Source organism: Vombatus ursinus, unplaced genomic scaffold (assembly GCF_900497805.2).
Source record: "Vombatus ursinus unplaced genomic scaffold, bare-nosed wombat genome assembly UNPS02000582.1, whole genome shotgun sequence".
Taxonomy (NCBI): Eukaryota; Metazoa; Chordata; class Mammalia; order Diprotodontia; family Vombatidae; genus Vombatus; species Vombatus ursinus.
In genome coordinates this window covers 11,906,201-11,919,575 of record NW_020940360.1, presented here as the reverse complement: position 1 = coordinate 11,919,575, position 13,375 = coordinate 11,906,201, and the positions used below count along the sequence as shown (strand labels likewise).

General features: G+C 38.1%; 1 protein-coding gene and 1 pseudogene across 1 annotated transcript in view; one reads left to right on the top strand and one right to left on the bottom strand.

The window, feature by feature from the left end:
• The window catches only part of RNGTT (RNA guanylyltransferase and 5'-phosphatase), a 337,641-nt gene that overhangs the window by 229,344 nt on the left and 94,922 nt on the right, over positions 1 to 13,375 (top strand). The window lies entirely within an intron of this gene.
• Positions 11,581 to 12,303, bottom strand: LOC114038723 (annotated as a pseudogene).

Here is a 13,375-nt window from a genome sequence, read left to right as displayed (position 1 = left end):
TGTGTGTGTGTGTGTGTGTGTGTGTGTGTGTGTGTGTGTGTGTGTGTTTGTGTGTTTTAAATGTGAGCCACTCTTTTATTTAGAGATTTTTTTTTCTTTTTTTTCTTGAAAGGCATTTCTTTAACTATGCCATATAATTATATGACATCACAGTATATGGAAGCTAATATGAACTAGTTGTGATCATGAAATTGGGAGAGAGGCTATTTCTTTTTGATTCACTCCTTCTGACTCCAACCTAGCTTGAAACAGGTTTTGCAAATTCCAGTAGCCAGGAATTCCCCTGATAACTCTCCTAACATATACCTAAAAAAATTATCTTCCCCAAAGCTTTGCCTATAAGCTTCAATCCTTTTCCTTTCCCACTTTGTGCCTTTTCAGGGATAGACATTACTCAGCCTAAGCTATTTCTAAAAACTATGTTCAGTATGGTAGTTTATTCATTGTTATAGTATGGTGGCTGAGTCAGCTTCTACAGCTTCCCCATCACTCTACTACAGATACCTCATTTGACCGCACAATGACCCTGCTTTTTGAGAGCAAGGACTGTATTTTGCCTCCTTTGGTATCCCCAGCACTTAGCACAGTGCCTAGCGCGTAAGTGGTGCTTCATGTTTATTGATTTGTTGATTACAAGTATTATTCTTCCTCTAGTGCTTTATTTCATTTTAAACACATTTTTTAACTCTAAAAAACCCATCACAACCTTTGCTTCGTCTCTTCGAGGAATTCTATTTGAATTTGTTTCCCTGCTGTGCTTTTCTTTGAAGTTTTGCTTACAGACATTTTGGAATTATTTTTTCTGTTGGATTTGATTTATGAACATCCCAGTCAACTCAATAGCTTTTCATAGTGGGATTCTTTTTATCCCCCCTCATCCTTCCAGGCTACTTTCTGACCTCATTCTTTATGTTAGAGCCAAACTTTGTGTATTTCTCTGATTCCCATGACCATTCAGACATCTCCAAAACAGAAATTATGTGCCAAGGACAAAGTAACTTCAGCTGTCTCCATGAACTGCAATGCCCAGGATCTGAAAAGGTTTAAAAAAAAAAACAACAACAACCCATGAACTGGTACTCATTGGCCCTGAACTCACTCAACACCTTGCCTCATTTTCCATACCTGGTGAGTCTGCACTTGGAGGCCCAGGACTTGACATAGGCGTAGAACAAAACCTAACCCTTCACCCCAGGACCTTCTCCCTCTTTCCAGGACCACAGAGACTTCTGTTCCTGGGCCTTGAAATTTTCCTGCATTTGTCTTTAATGTTGTTTTACTTTGTTTTGTTTTGAAATTAGAATTTTTAATCCTCTTCCTCTGTAAACACTGTACTATGTCTTTCCACTTATTTTAACTTAATGTATGTTAAAGCAACCCTATTCCCACCAGCTCTATTCCCCTCACCCTGAAGCCCTCCACCCTCTTACTTTTTCTCCACTTTCCCTCATTTGGGAGGTTTTCTTAATTTCTTTTTCTTTCTTGCTTTTATCTAGTTATTTATTTCTTCCACTTTTTTTCCTCTCAATTAAGTAGTTAAGTAGAATCCTCTTTCCTCTTCTCCCCTTCAACTTTTTTTGTTTGTTAGTAATTAAAATTCCATTTTCTACACCTTTTTCTAAAAAGGATTTCTTGTCTTCATCTTCATTATTTTTTCTTTGATTTTTTTTTTCTGTTCTAGACTTTTATTCTTTAGTTCATGGCATTTATACTAATTTAGCTCTTAGTCTTTCCTTATTCTCTGTATTCCTTTTGGAATTAAAACTTTTCAGATATTTATTTTGGGTTCCCTCTTCCAAAGAGTTTATTACTTGTAGAACTTGCCCTCTGGCTCTTCTTTTCCCTCTTGAACCTCTCAGAAAGGCCAGTTACTGGAGGCTGAGACAAGATGGCAGAGTAAAAGCAGTGACTTGCTTGAGCTCTCCCACAAATCCCTTCAAATACCTGTAAAAAAAGACTCTAAACAAATTCTAAAGCAGCAGAACCCACAAAAAGACAGGGTGAAAAAAATTTCCAGCCCAAGACAGCCTGGATGGTTGATTTGAAAGGTCTATCGTGCCAGGCTGGGAGAGGAACACAGTTCATTGTGGGTGCACAGGCAAAACATGCCTCAGTGAACCTGGAGCAGGCCTCAGAGAACTGAATCACAGGCAGCTGTGGTGGTTTCCAGACTTCTCAACCCACAAACACCAAAGACAACTCAGAAGGTCAGTAGGAAAAGTCTGTGACTGCGGTGGGAGAGAAGCTTGGTCCCAGCCCCACTGCTTCCTGAGCTTGTCCCACAGACAGAGGGGGAATTGAGTGGCTGATCACAGAGGGATTGCAGGGATGTCTTTGCTGATGCAGAGGCAGGATTCTCTTGCTTTGCCCATGCTTGGATCTGGGTCGCAGTTCTGGGTGGTGGTCCTGGGGTGAGGAGTGCTGGTGTGGTAGAGCTCATAGTGGCAGTGGAGAGGGAATCCTCCTCACAGTTCCAAGGCAGAAAAGTGTGCTTATGGTCACTCGTAGACCAGAGCACAGGCCAGGAAAGGAGTAAACACCTCGCCTTTGATCATACAACCTTGGAAGAATTGAAAATTTACATGTCCCTGGAAGTATCTCTGAAAACAAACTGCACAAACCACCAAAGTGGGGCAGCTAGGTGGCACAGTGGATAGAGCACTGGCCCTGAAGTCAGGAGGAACTGAGTTCAAATCTGACCTTAGACCAAACACTTAATACTTGCTAGCTGCGTGACCCTGGGCAAGTCACTTAACCCCAATTACCTAAAAATAATAAATAAATAAACAAACAAACATACAAACCCCCCCCCAAAACTCCACCAAAGCTTTGGACATTCTCCACACTGGAAACAGACCCCTACCTTAACAAAGAGTTTGTAACTTAAGTAATTGACCGAGATCATGAGCAAACTGCTCAAAAAAAATCAGACCATAGAATCTTTCTTTGGTGACAAAGAAGATCAAAACATACAACTAGAAGAAGACAAGAAAGTCAAAGCTCCTGCATCCAAAGCCTCCAAGAAAAATATGAATCAGTCCCAGGTCATGGAAGAGCTCAAAAGGGATTTTGAGAAGCAATAAGAGAGGTAGAGGAAAAACTGGGAAGAGAAATGAGAGTGATGCAAGAAAATCATGAAAACTAAGTCAACAGCTTGCTAAGGGAGACCCCAAAAAATACTGAAGAAAATAGCACCTTAAAAAATAGGCTAACCCAAATGGCAAAACAGGTCCAAAAAGCCAGTGAGCAGAAGAATGCCTTAAAAAACTGAATTGGCCAAATGGAAAAGGAAGTCCAAAAGCTCACTGAAGAAAATACTTCCTTAAAAATTAGATTGGAGCAATTGGAAGTTAATGACTTTATGAGAAATCAAGACACTGTAAAACAAATCCAAAAGAATGAAAAAATAGAAGAGAATGTGAAATATCTCAAGGGAAAAAAAATGGACCTGGAAAATAGACCCAGGAGAGATAATTTAAAAATTATTGAACTGTCTGAAAGCCATGATCAAAAAAAGAGCCTAGACATCATCTTTCAAGAAATTGTCAGGGAAAGCTGCCCTGATATTCTAGAACCAGAGGGCAAAATAGAAATTGAAAGAATTCACTGATCACCTTCTGAAAGAGATTCCCAAAGGAAGACTCCTAGGAATATTGTAGCCAAATTCCAGAGTTCCGCAGTCAAGGAGAAAATACTGCAAGCAGCCAGAAAGAAACAATTCAAGTGTTGTGGAAAAACAATCAGGATAACACAAGATTTAGCAGCTTGTACATTAAGGGACTGCAGGGCTTGGGATATAATATTTCAGAGGGCAAAGGAGATAGGATTACAGCCAAGAATCACCTACTCAGCAAAACTGAGTATAATCCTTCAGGGGAAAATGGACATTCAGTGAAATAGAGGACTTTCAAGCATTCTTGATGAAAAGACCAGAGCTGAATAGAAAATTTGACTTTCAAATTTAAAACTCAAGAGAAGCATTGAAAGATAAACAGGAAAGAGAAATCATAAGGGACTTATTAAGGTTGAACTGTTTACATTCCTGCATGGAAAGATGATATTTGTAACTCACGAGACCCAGTATTAGGGTAGTTGGAGGGAAAAAAATTATATGTATGTATGTATAGATAGATAGATAGATAGATAGATAGAGGGCACAGAGTGAGTTGAAGTTGAAGGGGTGATATCTGGAAAATAAAATTAAGGGGTAAGAGAGGGGGAATACTGGGAAAAGGAGAAATGGAGAGGTAAAATGGGGCAAATTATCTCACATAAAACAAACAAGAAAAGGCTTTTACAGTGGAAGGGAAAGGAGGGAAGGTGAGAGGGAATGAATGAATCTTATTCTCATCAGATTTGGCTTAAGGAGGGAATAACATACACACTCACTTGGGTATAGAAATCTATCTTACTCTACAGGACAATTGAGGGGAAGGAGATAAGAGAGCAGGGGGATGATAGAGGGGAGGGCTGATTGGGGGAGGGGATAATCAGAAGCAAACACTTCTAAGGAGGGATAAGGTCAAAAGAAAAAATAGAATAAATGGGCGGGATACGATGAAGGAAAATATAGTTAGTTTTCTACAACATGACTACTATGAAAGTGTTTTGAATGACTACACGTGTATAACGTGTATCAAGTTGCTTGCCTTCTCAATGAGGGTATTTGGGGAGGGAGGAAGGGATAAAATTTGGAACCCAAAATTTTAAAAACAAATGTTAAAAATTGTTTTCACATGCAACTGGGAAATAAGATATACAGGCAATGGGGTATAGAAATCTATCCTGCCCTATAGGAAAATAGAAAGGGAAGGGGATATGAGAAGGGTGGGGATAGAAGGGAGGGCAGATTAGGTATTCAGAATGCATGCCGTCTTCGGGTGGGGGGAGGGGTGAGATTGGAAGAAAATTGGGAACTCACAATCTTGTGGAAGTGAATGTTGAAAACTAAAAATGAATAAATTAATAAAATCTGGAAGAAAAAAAAAGAAAGGTCAATTACTAAATGTAATAAATAGAGAGGATGTTGTCTTTTGGTAGGAATTTTCTTAATTACAACTAAGTGGCACAATGGATAGAGCCCTGGGTCTGGAGTCAGGAAGATCTGAGCTCAACTCTAGCTCAGACACTTAACTAGCTTTGTGAGCCTGAACAAGTCATTTAACCTTTCTCTTTCTCAATTTCCTCAACTATAAAATGAGAGTGTTAATAACACTTTTCTTACAGGGTGTTTGTCAGGTTCAAATGAGAAAATATTTGTAAAATGCTTAGCACAATTCTTGACACATAGGAGACATTTAATAAAGTGTGTTGCTTCCCTTACCCCTGATTGTGAAGTTCATTATTGACCCTTGCCCTTTCCTTGGTCATTTTTCCCATTTGTTTCAATCTCTTCCCTGAATCCAAGACCTCCACTCTTCTGGGTGCCATCACCAATTATTCTCCTGAAGTAGAATGAGGAGTCTCTTGAAGAACCAAATCCACGCTGATAATGTCTATATTATGGTTCCCATTTCTCTTGATAGAATTTCTCTCTTCTCTTTTGGGTACATTTTTCAGTGTTATCTGCTTCCATTATTGAAATAAAGATTTGCCCTTTCCTTTTTCAGTCTCTGCTTTTCCCTCCTCATCCATTCTCTTGTAGGTTTTCTTCTTCCTAAAAAGACTACAGTAGTTATTTTTCTTTCATTGTTAGCCTTTGAATTGGTTAGGTTATATCACTCTATTGTCTTCTATCCTTCCCGACTTTTACTTCCTCTCCATTCTGTAATTTAGTCTTTCAAAAAAACATTGATTCACCAGTAGTCAGGGTGTTGTGAGAATCAGTTCATGATGTTTCAGCATGTTTCTCTACCATCACATCTATTTGTCTTCTGCTTTCATCCTTATCTCCCCATGTACATTTAGAAAGAAATCTGGTAGTGGTCGGTTTATTGTTTTTTTTTCTACTTGTTTTGTCCTTGGTTGTTGTACTTGTTTATCCTTCTTGTATATCTGTTGTTTGGGGTGTTTAATAAACAGTTTCTTCAGTTGTAGTGTCCTTTCTGGAAATTTTTTATACATCTTTTTAATTTAACATCTCATTTTTTTCCCCATTTATGCTTAGGTTCATATTTACAAGTTAAGTCACCTTGGGCTACATCTTGAGATCCTTTGTTCTTTGGAACACATTCCATTCAGTCCTGCTCTTTCTGGTGGGTTTAGAATAGTCTTATATAATTCAAATTTCCTTCCCTTTATATTTGAAGGTCTTTTCCCCAGTCTCTTGCAGAATTTGTTGTTTGTCAGTAAAATTGTTAAGTTTAACCTCTCTGTGTTTTGGAGTTTATAGCCTAAGGTTATTTTCTGGAGGCAATCTTTGGATTCTTTGGATTAGTATTTCTTGTATTATTTCTTCTGTTATGGTGTTCTGTTATGTTCTTTTGGGAGACCTATAATCTTTAAGTTATCTCTACTTATCCTGTCTGTGAGATCATTATGTTTTGCTTGTATGGAAATCATGCTTTTTAAAAATATTATTGCTTTTTTCTGCTCTCTTTCCGGATTGTTCTTCATTTTCATTATATTTGTATTCCCGGTTATTTTTCCTGTCTTGTGTTTCTTTGGTGAGACTTGCCATTCTAGATTCAAATTTCCTGTTCTGCCAAATATTTCTGCTGTGCAGGACATAAATTCTTTCACAATGTACTTCTTTATATTTATGTACTTAACAACATGCTAGAAATTATGAATGTGATAAGGAAGCATGAAAAATAGGACCACTGAACTCAAGATGGAGTAATGAATTCTACTTTAATCTCCATAATTTTTTAGTTCTAAAATGCGTGGTATAAGGGAAGGTATGCTGAACTTGTATGTGAGTATGTAGACTTGAACCTTTGTTCTCTGACACTCACTATTTGCTTGAACCTGGTCAGATCTCTTAGCCTCTTTGAGCCTCAACTACATCTATAAGCTAGAAAGTTATACTTGTACTGTCTGCCTTACTAGGTCATTGTGAGGAATACATTTTATAAATTGTAAAGTGTTATATAAATGTAAACTATTGCTATTGTTGTTGTTGTTATATAATATGGAAATTGTAGGTCTGGATTTACAAAAGAATTCATTGTAGATTTCCAGTGTGGTGTTCTATTAAGATGAGAATAAATCTTTTTTTTTGTTCTATAACTAATGATTTACTACATTTTTTACTTATATTTCCCAAAGTTTAGTTACTCCATATTTTTATGACAATTTTTCAAATTTAATTATTCCAAACAGGATTCTTATGAAGTAGTTCAAATTTTATCTCCATTTTACAGGTGAGAAAACTGAGAAAATTTATTTTTTTTATGATTTATCCAAGCACATTTTGTGAATTGGGATTAGAAGAGGAACAATAACATTGTGATTAGAAGTCTGAATTTTTCACTACAATCCTGTGCTTAGTCCAGTGGACCATGCAGATAACCAAATTAAATTTATAAATCTTTTACAATGAGAGCAAAGGGGAAAAAGCAGGTTATCCAGATGCCAATTAGTACCTTAGTATCAGGCATGGTCTGTGAATATCTAATTTTTCAGTCTGATGCATCAAGAATATTTCATCATGATCTTTTTCCATATCCAGCATAATAAAAGTTTGTAATTCTGGTCAATTGATTGAGAAGTATTTTGTATTTAATATAAATACATTTTATTTTTGAATCTTTGCACAATTGAAGTAATACTTCTAGATAGCAAAACAGGAACCACAAGACCTGTTTCTTAATTTCCAATTCAGTGTTTCTTCCCTTCTCCCAACGATGCCATATGATCAGAAAAGTTCATTAACAAGAAAATTTTAATAATATAAATGTAGTATTTTAGATGAACATACATATTTTACAGACAAACAGACAAGAAATGTTGGGAGGGAATGATCTTGTCACCAAAATCTTAGACTTTCCAATATATCATCTACAAAATATTTTTCCATTATATATAAATGTGAATTGTTGAAGAAGCATTGACAATATCATAGCATTGTTGGTTTTAGACGTGGAAGACAGGCATCTTAGGTCATGTCCAACACTCATTTTACAGAATAAGAAATTTGAGTGTTAGATCAGTGAAGTAACTTTGTCAAACTTCAATTTGGCAGATGTTTTTTAAAGCACATACTAGGAGTTGAGGTACAGTGCTAGCCTTGCTTAATTACAAAGACCAAAATAAAACAATTTCTGCTCTCTAAGAGATTGTATTCTACTTAGGGAATACAGTGTGTACACAGAGAAGTAAAATGGGAGGTAATGGGGAGTAGGGTGATCTCACCAGCAAATCTTACAGAATAGTACCATTGCATAGTTACTCACTAAATAGCTTGTGAATTTTTAACTTTTATTCTCTATTGGCTTTGTGAATTAGATGCAAATATTTACATCAAAAATAGATTCATCTCATTTTTGAAAACCTATGTTTCTGAATAGTTGGCTATAAACTATTTTCTATAAACTTGTATATATTTGATATACTTTTCTCTTTCCTTACATTATTGAAGGTATATTCAGATGGAAATATTTTTGGTCCCAATTTCATTTCAATTCAGCAGTCACTTTTTAAGTCTCTACTATGAGCCAGGTCGTATATTTCTAGTACTACAAAAACAAAAATGAAAAAGTTCCTCTATTTAAGCAACTTTGTTCTTGAAAGGGAAACAACTTGTGGACATATAAGTGTATACAAAATGCATAAAAATTAAATAAAAGGCAATTTATTTTGGTTAGAAGAACATTAACAGTGGAGAGTATTTGTAAAGGCCTTATGTTCCTATATAAGGTGCTTGACCTGAGATTTAAAGGAAACTAGGGTTTCTAAGAAGCATTGGTGGGGAGAAAGTATATTTTAGGTATGGAGGAGGTCAAGTTCAAAGGTATAGAGAATTGAATATTGAATGTGAAAAACAGCAGGAAATCCAGTTGGCCCAGCTCTTAGAGTGTATGATGAGGAATAATATATAATAAATCTGAAAAAGTAGGGTGAAGCACATTGTGAAGGTCTTTAAATGCCAAGCAAAGGAATTTTTATTTTATGGTTCATTGAGTAGGGAGTCCCTCGTGCTGTTATGCCGGTGAGTGATTCAGTCAGATTATGCTTTAGTAATATTATTTTAGCAGCTGAGTAGAGAATGGATTGAATAGGAAAGAGATGAGGCAGTTTAATTAGGAAGTTGTTGCAATAGTCAAATGAAGAGGTAATGAGGATCTGAATCAAAGTAATGGCAGTGTGAGTGAAGAGAAGGGGACAGTTGGGAGAGATATGGTGAATATAGAGTCAACAAGATTTGGCAACTGAGTGAATATGTAGGGTAAAGGAGAGTGGAGATTAGAGGATAACTCTAATTATCTAATTAGGGGATAACTGAAGGTTATCAACCTGATCAACTGGGAGGGTAGTGGTCTTCTTGAGAAAGTGGGAAGTTCATGATAGGGGTGTATTTTGGGGGAAAAGATAGTGAATTCTGTTTTGGACATATTGATTTCAAGGTGCCTATTGAATGTGCAGTTTGATATTTTCTTTTTTTAAAACAAATTTATTTATTTTTAGTTTTTAACATTTGTTTCCATAAGCTTTGAGTTTTAAATTTTCTCCCCATCTCTCTTTTTCATCCTCCCCCGAGTAGCATGCAATCTGCTATAGACTCTACATATACATTCCTATTAAACATATTTTCACGTTAGTCATGTTGTAAAGAAGAATTAGAACCAATGGGAGGAACCACAAGAAAGAAGAAACAAAATAAAACGGAAGAGAAAAAAAAGAGCAAATAGTATACTTCAATCTGCATTCAAAGTTCTCTGAATAGTTCTTTCTCTGGATGTGGATAGCATTTTCCATCATGAGACTGTTAGAGATGTCTTAGATCCTTGCATTGCTGAGAAGAGCTAAGTCTATAAAAATTAGTCATTGCTCAATGTGGCTGTTACTGTGTATGACGTTCTCCTGGTTCTGCTCACTTCAGTTAGCATCAGTCCATACGAGTCTTTCCAGGTTTTTCTGAAGTCTGCTTGCTCATCCTTTCTTTTTAATTTTATTTATTTATTTATTTTTTGCTCTGAAGCTTTTTCTTTTATTTTTTAAAAAAGACAATGATTTATTTCATTAAATAAACCAGAAAGCTGAACAAGCTTCTTTCCAAACCCAATACTGAGCCCAAATACTGACCAGGAAGACTGTCCATGGCTCCATACTGCTCCCTTTGCCTGGCTGTGTGGGATACTGCAGACCCCGAGACCTTGTCCTTCAGTTCAGCTGCCTGCCAACCCTCTGCCTGAGGAGTGAGTTCTAGTCATCTCTTTGGAAAGGTGATAAAAAGGGCCCTTCTGGTCTAGTCTTCTCCAAGTCTGGGAGCAACTCTGCTATTTCCACTGTGTAAAGATCCATCAGGGCCCTGGAACCCCAGACACCACAGCAACAGCACTGCTTGCACAAGGGGCTGGGAGTCTTTTTTATTAGCAAAAGGTAAACAGACAGAACGAAAACCTTAAAAATATAGAAATAATCTAACGAACGTGACCATCTCACAGTCACACAAGCACGAGTGGAAAAACCCCTCTTAATTCCAGTTTGGGTTCTGGCTTCCCCAGGTTCCCTATAACTCCCCCTATGCTGATCCTACACTAGGTTTGTTTTTTATTTTTTTTTTAAATATAATTTTTTAAATGTTCCATTAAAATACTGTTGTTCCTAGTCAAACACAGATACTGCAGTATGAAGAAGAGTAACTGCTTTTTCCTCATTCTATAAAATGTGAAAAGGTTATCACACTGGTTAATATAGAAAAATGCCAGAATCTTGCTAAGTATCACAAAAGCTGGAACCAAATGAGCAAAGTGGAAACTTTACTGAATGCCAGATATTAGGATTGGGTTTAGGAAAACATTCTTCCCATTCAGATCTTCAGCTAAGTTTCTCTTCTAGTCTCTCCCCTCTGTCCATTCCCCCAAAGTCTGACCTGTCTGGATCAGCAAATTAGAGTATTCTTTTTTTTTTTAGGCAATTGGGTTGAAGTGATTTGCCCAGGGTCACACAGCTCGTAAGTGCCAAGTGTTTGGTCTGAGCCCGGATTTAAACTGAGGTCCTCCTGACTTCAGGGCTGTTGCTCTATCCACTGCGCCACCTAGTTGCCCCATAATTGAATATTTTTAAGAAGCATGAAAGCTAACTCATTGCTACAAAAAAAACAACTCCATGCTCTGATTTTGAGGCTACTCAGCCGCCCTGTATTGATCATCTGGGTCTCCAAACACCAAACAAATCAGCTTTACTTACCCAGAAAAGAGGTGAAAGTCCTCACTTAGATCTAAACTTTGAACTGGTAAAAGGTACATTCTTTTCCTACCCGCAGAAGGACATTGAGGATTGGCCTTTGCAGTTGGCCTGCTCTCCTTGTTCAAGGAATAGAGATTCCACCTTATTAAAAAAGGTGCAATTCAAATAAAGGTGACAGGGAGGCCTGACTGCTAGGCATTGCTGAAGATTGAGAAAGCCTTCGTTCCTCCATGTGGAAAAGGTGACTTTCGACCTCAGGTTTGGGTTGGGGCCCAGCCAGGGCTGCCTTCAGTTCTCAGAGAAGGACAGTGACAGGACAGCCTGAAATGCAGCTTTTTTGAGGCTGTTGTAGTCTGCAAAAGTGTCATAGGAGAATTGTTTTGATGGAGGGGGTGCTGCAGGAAGTTGTGAAGCTGGGGTTGCCCAGAGCATGACTGAACAGATGGTGCAGACCACTCCGTAGCGGTCATTGCGGTGATTCTCTATGCGGTGCTTCACCAGCTCCAGTTGGTCCAGATTGTGGGCTCCACAGTATGAACACACAAAGGTGGATCTGTTTGGGATATTGCTGGAAATGGGCTGGGATGTTTTCCCTACTGGGACAAATTTGGGACAGGCCATCTGCTCCTGCATCTTCTGGCAGGAAGAAATGTGTGACCTCATCTTTGCAAGAGTCAGCTTCTTGCTGCAGCCCCAGCATGTAGCCTTGTAGGATGACAGCTGCTTTTCCATATTGTAGGCTTTGTCCACTTTCTTTGGGTCAAATGGCATTTGGCAGAGTGGACAGAGTGGAGATGGCACCTGGAGACATGGCTGCAAACACTTCCCAGAGAATGTGTGTCCATAGCTGCCGATGGTCACAGGCCAGTGGTAGACCTCCAGGCAGATGGGGCAGCTGTACAGGCAGCTCTCTCTGCTGGTGCTGGGCCAGCCAGGGGTTGTGTGGTACTGGTGGGGGGGTTGCCGCTATTGCTGCATTGAGGCCACCAGGCTGCAGAACCTTGCCATTATGGGGCCCTGTTTACTCCCAGTCCACTGCTATGGCTCAAGCTCGGGTTCTCGCTCCGGCTCCCTCTCCCTCTTGGTCCCAGTCCGGGTCTCTGGCTCTTGCTCATTGTTTCTTATAGCACAATAGTATTCCATTACATTCATTATCACAACTTGTTCAGCCATTCCCCAAATGATGGGATTTCCCTCAATTTCCAATCCTTTGCCACCACAGAAAGAGCTGCTATAAATATTTTTTTACATGTGAGTCCTTTTTCCATTTGTATATTCTCTTTGGGATACAGCCTTAGAAGTGCTATTATTGGGTCAAAGGGTATACAAAGTTTTTTAGCCCTTTGTGCATAGTTCCAAATTGTTCTGCAGAATGGTTGGATCATTTCACAACTCCACAAACAATGCATTAGTGTTTCAATTTTTCCCACATCTCCAGCATGTATCATTTTCCTGTTTTGTCATGTTAGCCAATCTGATAGGTGTGATGTGGTACCTCAGAGCTGTTTTGATTTGCATTTCTCTAATCAGTAGTGATTTAGAGCATTTTTTCATAGGACTATGGATAGCTTTACTTTCTTCATCTGAAAACTGCCTCTTCATATCCTTTGACCACTTATCAGTTGGGGAATGACTTGTATTCTTATAAATTTGACTCAGTTCTCTATATATTTGAGAAATGAGGCCTTTATCAGAGACACTGATTGTAAAAATTCTTTCCCAGTTTTCTGCTTCCCTCCTAATCTTAGTTGCATTGGCTTTGTTTGCGCAAAACTTTTCAATTGAATGTAATCAAAATTATCCATTTTGCATTTCATAACGTTCTCTATCTCTTGTTTGGTTATAAATTCTACATCATGTACCCATTTTGACTTTATCTTGGTATAGGGTGTACAGTGTTGGTCTGTGCCTAGTTTCTGCCATACTATTTTCCAGTTTTCCCAGCAGTTTTTGTCAAATAGTGAGTTCTTATCCCAGAAGGTGAAGTCTTTAGATTTATCAAACAGTGGATTACTATAGTCATTGAGTACTCTTGTCTTGTGTACCTAATCTATTGCACTGATCCACCACTCTGTTTCTTAGC